At 54.3% G+C, this 11,348-nt stretch overlaps 1 long non-coding RNA gene across 1 annotated transcript in view; it reads right to left on the bottom strand.

The window, feature by feature from the left end:
* LOC121661578 overlaps window positions 1-11,348 on the bottom strand; it is a 24,370-nt gene that overhangs the window by 11,538 nt on the left and 1,484 nt on the right. The window contains exon 2 of the long non-coding RNA XR_006015031.1: window positions 3,984-3,988. This is a non-coding gene — a long non-coding RNA (uncharacterized LOC121661578). The remainder of the gene's footprint in view (window positions 1-3,983; window positions 3,989-11,348) is intronic.

Genomic DNA, 11,348 nt, shown 5'->3' with positions numbered 1-11,348 from the left:
TGGGATCACCCCTGGATCAATCTGATCCCAGCACAGTGTCCAGGGCTGCCCAGTCCGTGGCCACCAGCCTGTCCCCACCAGAGCACAGGAGCAGCTCGGGCTCCTCTGCCCCTGGGCAGCCCTGGCTGGGCTCCCTCCTCCCAAACCTCCCTCTGGATGTCAGATGAGGGCTCTGAGTGGCCAGAGCTGCAGGGAATGGTGGCAGGAGCTGCAGGGAATGGTGGCAGAGCTGCAGGGAATGGTGGCAGGAGCTGCAGGGAATGGTGGCAGAGCTGCAGGGAATGGTGACAGAGCTTCAGGGAATGCTGGAGGGCTCAGGAATGGTGGCAGAGCTGCAGGGAATGGTGGCAGGAGCTGCAGGGAATGTTGGAGGGCTCAGGAATGGTGGCAGAGCTGCAGGGAATGGTGGCAGAGCTGCAGGGAATGCTGGAGGGCTCAGGAATGGTGGCAGAGCTGCAGGGAATGGTGGCAGAGCTGCAGGGAATGGTGGCAGGAGCTGCAGGGAATGCTGGAGGGCTCAGGAATGGTGGCAGGAGCTGCAGGGAATGCTGGAGGGCTCGGGAATGGGAAGGGCCTGGGGCCACCAGCGCAGGGCTCGGTGGCGTTTGGCTCCAGCTGTGCCCAGGGAGGGCAGAGGCAGAGCTGTGCCAGGACAGGGACAGCTGCCACAACAGCTGCACAAAAACCCCTGAGAGTGACCCTGAATCTAAGGGAAGGCAGAGCTCTGGATAAACCAAACTGGGTTTTCCACAGGGGGAAAAATCCTAAGGAGGAGGCTGAGTCAGGCCCAGGAATGAGTCAGAGGCAGGCAATAAAGATGATTCAAATTCCCAGGGACTCCTGGCACCCTCAGATCAGAGCTGCAAGCCCAGGTCTGGTTTGAGCTGCCTGGTTTTTGGTGTTTCTCGACCTTCAGAGTGGCGTGGCCAGAAGGAAATCCCAGGTGCAGAGGAGTGGGAACAGAGGGAAGCAAACCCAGGGTGTGTCACCCCTTCCCAGCCAGGATCAGGGCAAAGGGACCCCCTTGAACCTCTACTTTCAATTCTCTATTGAATCTCTACTTTTAATTTTCTATTGAATCACTACTTTTAATCCTCTATTGAACTTCTATTTTTAATTCTCTATTGAACTTCTATTTTTAATTCTCTACTGAATCCCTTTATTTTGGTAAGAGTTGCATTTTCATGCAGAGCAGCCACTTTCCTGAAGCACCTTTAGTCCCAAAAAAACCCAAACCCCAAACAAACCAAAAAACTTTTCTTTCACTACTCCGAACGTTTTGTTTTTTCTCTTTTTGAGTAGAAAACAGTAAAATCCATTTTCCCTCTGATAAACCCAAACCTTTCTGCCCCAAAGTCTCTTGGCAGTTTTGAACAGAGGCTGAGGCACAAACAGAGAAACCCAACCACCCAAGAAAACCCACCTGGGGAACACCTGACCCGTGGGCTCAGGGTCTCCAGGAATTCCAGTCCAACTCCCCCCCGCCCTCTCAGGCAGGAATTCCTTCCTGTCCTTGCACCAACAAGACCCCTGGACTGCCAAATTCACGGAATCTTGCCCTGCTCTGGCTTCCTTCACCGCCGTCCCTGCAAATCCGAACCCCAGAATTCCTCCAAGATGATTTCAGCTCCATCTCCTTCTTCTCTTTCTCTGCAGGGAAGCTGAAACTTCTCCATTCAGCCCTGGCTGAGATATTGATAAATGTACAGATCCATTTCCTATTTCAGCTGGGCATATTTTTACTTTTTTTCCCAGTTAATTGTGTGGCAACTTAATTTATCCTTTGTCAATTTGTTTTCCCTCAATAAATGATCTGCCAACAATACGTTGGTTTTAATTAGCCTGCAGCAAGTGTCTGCACCACTGTAAATCAGCTGCTTGTTTGAGCCATGAATTGAAAAGGACAGATCATTGCAATTCATATTCTGCATTCCTGGGTTTTTTGGGGGGTTTTTTCTTCTGAAGGGATTATGACAAAACTGTGTTTGCAGCCAGGAAGTGACAGCACGCTCAGATAATCAGCACGAAAGAGAAATGTGTAAAAAATGGGAATAGTTTTTTGGGTTTGGGGGGTGGTTTTGAGTCAGGTACATAAAGCAAAGGGAGAACTGTGATTGAAAATTCATTTCTTTGAAGAAACACAAAGAGCCCATCTCTCCCCAACCTTTTAGATGTTTTTGTTTAAAATTAATTAATTAATTAGTTAATGATTTTTACATTTAAAACAGCCATTCTGGATATATTCACACGAGGAGGTGCAGACACCCAAACCCCTCCTGTTGAAGAGCGCTCGGCTCAGAGGAGAACAGGAAACTGCCCGGGAATTAGGGATTAGGGGATGGGCACCAGCCCGCCACTGTCCCAGACTGTTTCCCACCCAGGCCGGTGCCTCTCCCCTTGGATTTTGCTCCAAGGCTTTACCGACCCTATGGATATGGTGCTATGTCCTTAAATGTTCTCATTATGGCAAATCCTCTCCTGCCCCCTCCCATCCCCTGGTTCAGCAGAACTCCCTCCCTCCCCTTCTTGTTCTCTGTTTTCGTTCAGTTGCAGGAGCTTCACGTCCTGAACTGAATCTCTGCAGGGTCCTTGTGTTGGGGTCCCTCTGTGCTCCACGACAGCAGCCTGAGGCTTGGGACATCACCTCCCACAAATCCATCGCTGAGCGTTTCCCTCCCAGCTCTCTGGGGCCTCTGGTGCATTTCCCTCACGATTCCCTCAGAGCACGCACGGCCCAGCGCGGATCAGAAGCCGGAGCTCCGCAGGAGAGCACGAGCAGGAAATGTTTTCCCCTCCATGTGCTGTGGGGGAGAACTTCTCCAGGAGCAGTGTCCTCATGGGGACAGCTCTGCCGGGGCTTTGAGCGCAGTGGGGCCTTGTCTTCATCCTCATCCTCATCCTCGTTATCATCACCCTGTGCCAGGTGTCACCTGCTCCACCTGCAGTGTCCATGGCAAAAAGGGTTATTTAGGGGAGGCTTGGCTTGATGGGTTTTCCTAAGGAAACCCAAAGGAACTGTGGGGTTTGGATCACCCCTCTTTGTCACCCTTTGCCACCCGCCGCTTTCTGCAGTGCCCCCGGGGCTGCTGCACTCTGGGAATCCGCTGTGGTGCCCCGGGATTTGCTTTGGGATTTGCTGTCACTGACTGGACATTGGTCATTCCAAAGGGCAGCAGGATTCGGGCCTGGGAAGCAAGGGATGAAAAACAGGAGAAGGAACCATGAAAATGTCTCTTCTTGGAGGAGAGCAGAGCAGGTTCTCTTTGCCTTTTCTGTGTCATTTCCGTGCCATCCATTCCTTTAACCCCTTTCAGAGCTGCCTGTGACGTGCCCAAGGAGGCACCAGGAGACGAAAAGAGCAGGAATGTTTTCATGGAATAAATCAGCTTTTCCCTGTCAGCCGCTCCCACTGCTGCGGGACCACCCTGAAAAAAAAAAGAGGGGTGGCACCACCCTGAAAAACTCAGCCCAACTTGGGATTTGGGGAAGATTCTTTTCAGGGAATTAATGGAGACTGTTCTGGATGGAACTGGCACGGGGAAGAGCAGGTCAAGGAAAGGGAAGGGACAGATTCCTGCCAGGAATACAGAAGGAGTTTCCCCTTTCAGTCCAAGGTGAGGGGTGCTTTGGAAATTGCTCTCCTTTCTTCTGCAAGTACAATTTTTTAAAAGAACTAAATCGGATTAAGGTTTAATTTTAAGAATGCCCTCTGTTTTCAAATTCTTGATCGAATTACCCTTTAAAAATGAAATTGTAATCCTTTAGGAGTTATTGATCCCGAAGGAGGGAAATGCCAATGGGACCATTCCGGCCTGAAACGCTGCCCATCTGACAAAGCGCTTTCAATTTGCCTAAGTAACTCCTGGAGCTGGCTGATTCCACGGCTGTCGCAGCATCCAGCGGCCACTGGGGCAGGCACAGGATGTGGGGGCCGCACCCTCAGCCCAGCCCAGGGGCAGAGGCACGGGACAATTCCTGGACACCCCGGCTATGGAAGCGCCGTCCCAGCAGTGCAGGAGTGTTTATTTATGGCACTGCGCCGAGGCTTTGGGGTCAGCACCGGCCCAGGGATCCTTTGGGATGCTCTCGGAGCATGGAAAATCCTTCACTCAGCGTCTCCGGCGGCTGCAGAGGGCACAGGAATTACAGAAATGCCTCAGTGCAGCCCCGGCGCTGCGGAGAACGTGCAGCCCAAGCCGCCCAGCACCACCGAGGGGCTCCGGGTGTTCCTTGGCTTCCCTCCCACACCTGCGATCTGGCTGCCTCAGAATCAGCCTCCGAACACCCCTCTGCCCTTCTCCCTGGTTAAATTACACCTCCAGCAGTACTGAAGGCAGCACAAAAGGAGAAATAAACCTTCCATTGTGTTTTGCAGGAGTCTCGGCTCGGTTTTCTGAGTTAAAACAGCACCACGACAAAAAGGCCGGAATGAATGGAGCTCCCAGGATACAAACACAGGCTGGATAATTCCCATTCCCCCCGGGAACAAAAGGTTGCAGCTCCTGAATAGAGGCACTGTTGAGAAAGCACTCGAAAAAGGGGATGAATCAATTAATGCCTTTGATAGTTTGAATGTCCCACTATCTACAAAACAAGCACGGCTTTAATGGGGAGATAATTCAGTTTACTGAATCCAATTACACGTAATTGGCTTTTTCCCTTTCTTCTCCCCCCTTTCTAAATTGCTGCTGGAGCCGGGCCCTGCTGCACTCCTGGCCCTGCCAGACGTGGCTGTTCTCGGTGCTGCAAGGGCAGCGACCAGAGGATTCCATCACCCTTCAGCCTGGACAGCCACAAACACCACCCTGGGTGCCTTTGTCGCCCTGGAGAATGAAGTGTCCATGAAACGCAGCCAAAACCCACCCAGCAGAGTTCCCAAGAGGCGAAATCTCAGCTACGCTCTTTGTTCTCCCTCCGGGCGAAAGGCTCTGCGCTCAGCTGGGGCTCGGGGTCTGCACCAGCCCCGGGAGGGGTGAGCTGGGCCACCCAAAGCCGCCGGGCTGGGCGGGTCCGACAAGCCCGGGGGGACCTTTTTGGTGACATTTCCACGTTTTCACAGCAGGGCTGTGCCTTCCCTCCCCAGGATTCCAAATCCAGAACCCCCCGAGGCAACGTCAGCGCAGGGACAGCTCCTGTTTGGGAGCGCTTTGGGAATGTCCCCCCCACCCCACTGCTGCTGGCCGGCATTAGGATGCGAGGATATTCCAGCTTCTCTGCCAACATTTAGCAGATATTTCGGCTTTTCTGGGTGCCTCAGAGCTCCATGTTCCCTTCAAGGACCAGCAGGCAGGAATGCGTGGCCCCTGCTCTCAGAGACACCGGTGCCTCCCGGCCAGGGAGAGCTGCAGCTCCTCCAGGAATCATTTCCAAGGTTCGCTGCTGCCTCTTTAGTTCCAAATCAGCCTTCCAGAGCTTGGCTTTTCAGAACTGAAACAAGGCAGAAATACACAAACGCACTCTCTGCGTGAGAGGACCGCGCTGATGAAGAACACGCTCGTCCCTGTCCCCCCCGGCTGTGCAGCTCCCCCCTCCTCGCTCCGGGACCTTTTCCGAACCTGCGGGAGAAGGAATGGGGCGGGATGGGAATGGAGCAAATGAAACCCCTCCCCTCGGCTCTTTCCCGCTTTCCTCCTCCCCGTCCTGCACGTTCCCGGCGCTGTCACCCCGGGCTCGCTGCCGCTCCGAGTCTGCACCGGGAGATCTGATGTAATTAGCCACTACCAGAGGTCAGGAATTTCGCCCAGGAACCAGCGCATCCCTGCAATCACCGGGAGGGGCCAATCTGTGCTCAATTTGAGCCTGAATTCCTCAGCAATCCGAGCTCCAGGGATGCGGAGGGATGGGAACGACAGTCACGGACAGTCCCATCCCTCCCAGGAGGCAGCAGCCATTGCTCCAAGCCCACCAGAACAGTCCCATCCTTTGCCAGGCCTTCCCCACCTTCCTGTGGGCTGCGGGAGGAAAGGAAGAAGGGGCTCCTCTTCCCTAATCCCCGATCCCTTGTCCTGGACTGTCACAGTGCTCTGCACCCCTGCCCCGGGCAGGACCTCCCCATCTGCTCAGAGCTGAAGGGTGGGGACGAGTGGAGCCTCCCTGCAGCTTCCAGGGACATTTCTCCACCTGGGAAAGGGGCATCTCCCTGGCAGTGCCAGGACAGCACAATTCCTCCCTCCCCGTGCCCTGGGGTTGGTTTTTGCCGGGTAAATAATGGCAGGTGAGAAGTGGGAGATGAGAAATGGGGGGGTAAAGGGCACAGCGCTGACCCGAGCCCGTGTGCTCGGAGCTGCTCGGGAATCAGGGAGGCTGAACATGCCAGGAGCCCCCCGGCTGAGAGCAGCTCCCCAGGAGCAGCGCGGCTCTGTCAGCCATCACTCATCCCGAATATTCCTCCTGCATCCCCCACATCCATCCTGCAGTCTGGCACTCGCTGCCAGGGAGATGAATCACCATCAGCCACCTCAGCCGAGAGAGAACAATTAAAGGAGACTGAAATGGGCAGCATTTTAATTTATTGGGTTTTCACTTGTGCCTGGCAGCTTCCCGGAGGAGGATGGAGAGTGCTGGCAGCTCTGCGGAGCCGTGGCTGGCAGCACAGCCCTGGTGGCAGCAGAACCCTGGGTGACAGCACAGCCCTGGTGACAACAGAGCCCTGGTGGCAGCACAGCCCTGGTGGCAGCAGAGCCCTGGTGGCAGCAGAGCCCTGGTGGCAGCACAGCCCGGGTGGCAGCACAGCCCGGGTGGCAGCAGAGCCCGGGTGACAGCACAGCCCGGGTGACAGCACAGCCCTGGTGGCGGCCCCTGGGGATTTGCGAGCCCGGACTGCTCAGACCCTGCCTGCGGGCAAGTCCTGCACGTCTCCCTCCTCTCGTCCTTGCTCCTGGGACACCTGGGCCACCTCGGGCTGTTTGGGGTCCCCTTGCCTCTCCTCTTGCTCCTGGCACATCGGGGTCACCTCGTGCTGGGCACACAGGGACGTTTGGGGTCCCTGGTGTCAGTCCAGCTCACTGGGGGTGTTCACCCTGAGCAGGATGTTGGAGCTCAGCCCTGAGTCACCCTGTGTGGGCAGAGGGACCGTGGGCACGGCCACCTCAGGGCCAGAGGCTGGGGTCAGAGGTGACCCCAACCGGAAGGTGGACGGAGCCGTTCTTCCCCCTCCTTGTGCCAGCCAGGACTCCCACTGGGAATGGAAAACCTCTCAGACCCCCAGGACTGCGACTCTCCCTCTATTTCTGTGCCCATTCCCAAACCCTCTCAACGCCTGGCCCCTGCCCAGCTGCCTTGGGCATTTTGGGGTCACGATGCTGCCTGTGAACCCCTCCAACCCCTCTGTTTTCCCGGGAAAGCCCAGCCTGGTGTGCCCAGAGCTGCTCAACGAGCTGAGCGGAGCCTCGTGTGCCCTCAGAGCTTTGGCTGCAGCGTTTGTGGTGCTCGAGCTCCCTTTATTCGGGGTCTGGAGAGTCCTGGGGTCCTCTGAGCCCCCAGGATGAACCGGGATCAGCGACAGTGGGAAACCTGGATGGCTCCATCCACTCCCATTTCCCTCTGCACGTGGAAAAATCCCTGAGCACGTCTGGCTCTCCCTGTGCCTCGCCGTTTGCCCATGTATCTGCACACCGATGCCTCTGGAAAACAGGGCTCTGTCCCTGGATATCCCCTGCCAGCTTCTCCCGGGAGCCTCAGCCCCGTTAATTAACACTCATTGTAACAGCTCAGCTGTCTTAGGGAGGATTTTCCAGGAGCCCATTCCCACCGTGCAGCCACGGGACAGCCTCAGCAGCTCCCTTTTGTTGGGATGCTGCTTTTTACTTCGATCTCTCCGTCTAAAAGGAGCTGAAATCCAAATTGCCAAGAGTTTTTAATCCAGCTTTGCCACCACCGCCGCTACACAAAACCTTGGGAGCATTCATTCCTCGCTCCGGATGATCCTAATCCCTTTCTCCTCGCTGCTGAAGGAAAAGCAGCTTAGGAAGGTTTGGAGTTGGAGGGGAAGAGTCGGAGTTTGAAGGAGATGTCCCCAAAACGCAGCGGGACCTATGGGATCCGCTCTCTCCTCGGGCAGAGGAAACTTCCCCATTTATCATCACAGTGCTCAGTTGAAATCAGGCGTTTCCAGTGGGAACTTCGGGACAAGATGCACTGGAGGGATTTCTCGAGTCCACAGCCAGTCTGCCCAAACAGAACTTGGAGCCTGGACTGTCTGATAAATCGTTATTTCACCTCATAATTTCAGAGCCTCACAAAATCACAGAATCCCAGCTTGGGCTGGGATTTTAAAGCTCCTCCAGTTCCAGCCCTGCCATGCCAGGGACACCTTCCCCGGGCCCTCGGCAGTGCCAGGAGTTTGTCCAGCCCACGCTGGGCCTCAGGCACTGAACTCCAGTTTAATTTGGGATCTGGGCCCACGTTGGCTGCGGCCATGGAGAAAAGCCAAAGAGGGAGAACAGATAAATGGAATAATCGGGAATTGTGCCTAAGGACCAGGCCTGGAGCTGATCTGAGCAGGGGATGTGAGGTTTGATCCCCTGCCTGTGCCCTCCTCACCCAGGGGTGCTGGGCTGGGGGCTTTGAACCCACAGGGGCTGGGCTGGGGGTTTGAACCCACAGGGGCACGGCTGGGGGGGGGTTCGCAGCCCCTGGTGCCAGCTGACGCCTGCACTCCTTGTGTGAAGGTGCAGATCGGGTTCAGTTCTGGCAGAACTGATCCAAGCTCAGCCTGAGCCCCAAATCCCTGCCCTGCCTTGCCCTGGGTGGCCCCAGGGGCCAGAAGGAGCCTTTCCTCACATCAGACACAGGAGGGACAGCAAAGCACAGCTCCATCTCACAGTGAAACGCTGCTGCTCCCCCCCAGTGTCTGAGGGACAGTTCTGGGGTCACCACAACACCCACCCTGCTCTGGGGGCCTCTGGCCAGGGCTCTCCTCAGGTGCTTCCGCAGCTCCAACCTGGCTGAAAATGAAACTCTTGCACAGCTCTGAAGAGATCCAACCCCTCGAGCAGCAGCTGCAAGGGGATGCTGCCAACCGTGAGGCAGAGACAGCGACAGCTCCAGCCACAAATGCTTCCAGTTTTATTCTGATTTTATTTTTTAGCAGGACAAACTCATAAATTAGAAGGATGAGCCTCAAGAAGAGCCTGGCAAAAGAAAAAATAAAAATAAAACAAAAAGCAAGTCCTGGATGAAGAAGTTGCAAGGCTGGACTATTAAAGTGCCAGAGCGGGGGAAGCAGAAGCTTTTTAAAAATCAATAAGAAATGCCACTGGCAGCGAGTGTGGGATTGAGTGCCAGGATGGGCAGGCCAGGAGGGGCTGGCAGAGGATTGCAGGAGTTTGGGAGGGATGGGGATGTGCAGGAATCGCTCCTGGGAGGGGTGGGACTGGCTGGGAACGCTGCTCTTCGTGTCCCACTGCTGCTCAGGCTCAGCTCCCTCACTGCCAGGCTCTGACATCCCCTCGTCCTGAGGAACCCAAATCCACGGGATTCCAGTGGGATCTGGGTGCTTGGCTGTAGATCCCTATTAAAAAAACCCCAAATTCCCTAAAATCCTCCAGTGCACGATGCACATGCAGCACTCTGCAAACCCCAGAGGGGGAAGGAGAGAAGGGCCCGGTGGCTTGAACTCCTTAAAACCGTTTGTCTTGCAAGTTAATTGATATTAATTCATCAATAGCGTTCAATAACCCTCCAAAAAATGAGATAAAGAGCAGCTGGTGGGACGGAAGGAGGAGATTGTGCAGGACAGGGGCAGGAAAGGGAAGCGAAGGGGAAGCAGAGGAGGGAAATTCAAAACCAGGGAGAACAGGTGGGAAATGATTTCGGTAAATGTTGGCTGGGACCTGCAGTGCTCCTGGATGGGTTTATTTCTGTATTTGTGGAGAATAAGGCCAACCCCTGGCTTGTGGCTGTGCCAAAGGGGCCGGGCAGGGGCTGGAGTGTCACTGCCCCGCCAGGATCCTCCTCTCCTCCCAAAACTCCGCTGTTTGCCTCCCTAAGGGGCTCAGGAGCCTTCCTGGAGAGGGAGCAGCCGCCTGCTCAGGCTGATGAAGGAGCTCCTCATATTCCCAGAGCTGGGACGGGACTCCTGATGAGCTCTTGGTGCTTCGTGTTCCTTCCCAAGAAGGCCCCAAGACGTTCAGGAGCGGCTTTGGTTGATTTTATCTCCCGTGGCAGAGGAGTTAAATACCTAATGAGGTGATTTAAATCGCTCAGATTTCCAGGAAGTTTGGAATTTCAACTTCAGAGATTTAAGTGAAGCTTCAGCAGTGCTGGGAAATGTTTGGGTGTTTTATTTTCTTTCCCCCCTTGTCATTTCTCCTCTTTCTGCTGCTCTGTTCTCACACCGAGCCAGGCTCAGGAATGTCAATAAGGAATCATTTCCCTTCGGGATTTCTGCCCCATTTTTCCAGACCTGCAAAGTCTCCCTGGGTTGATTAAGCAGCCAAACATTGGTTTGCATCGTTACAGACTTGGGGGGACTCAGCAAGTGCACGGAGCTCCATTTTCCCCCGTTCTCCATAATTATCCATTTCTTTAGAAAATTCAGGTCTCTCCTCTTTAACTCACATTTTCATTTACGAATCAGATGCTGTGGAAATTGAACTCACGCCTTCGATAAATACCCAGAATATCCCCAACTGCATCTCCATGTGCTGAAAATGATACAAGAAAACAGAAGAAATCCTGCAATGATAAGAAAGGCCTTTGAAAATTACGAAAAAAGCGCACAAAACTTGAACAATAAATGGCCAGGGCAATTTATTTCCATGTAAAGTTTTCCATGGAAAATTGGAATTATTGCCCGGAATTCCAAGCACTGTCTTTGCCTTTAAAAATTCAACATTTCCTTGGTCAGCAAGGATGATGTGTCCCAGCCACATCAGCCTGTTTTTATCGAAGGAACATCCCTTTGCACCATTTAAATTCCAGATTTCTCCTTATTTTTGTTACGTTTGCAGTGTTACAGGTGCAGCCATGAAAAATAACTTGGAAAAACGACACCATCCTCATTTTCTATGGGAATGGGAGAAGGATTTGGGCCTGAGACCAGTGTCCCTGCTGGAACGGGGCTGTGCTTGGTTCTGCATTGTGAAAAGGTCCTGGAAATGCTCTGAAGGGGAATCCTGGCTCCTGGAATTCAGTGGAATTCCCTCCCAGGCATTCCCCACAGGCCCTCAGGGACTGCGATTTGTTCATTCGGATCAGCCCAGAGCCACTGAGGGGAGGAGAAATCTCCCGATTTTAGGAACAGGGAAGGGAGAATCATCCCTTAAACTCTGCACGACGGGGCTTTGGCAGCTCAGGCCGGGAGCGGGCGGGATTCTGATGGAACAGGCGGGATTCTGATGGAACAA

This window comes from Corvus kubaryi, unplaced genomic scaffold (assembly GCF_017639235.1).
Source record: "Corvus kubaryi isolate FWS band 111438036 unplaced genomic scaffold, C.kubaryi_AGA036_p1.0 37179, whole genome shotgun sequence".
Classification (NCBI taxonomy): domain Eukaryota; kingdom Metazoa; phylum Chordata; class Aves; order Passeriformes; family Corvidae; genus Corvus; species Corvus kubaryi.
Note: the sequence above shows the minus strand (reverse complement) of the source record. Positions and strands in the feature narration are given on the sequence as shown.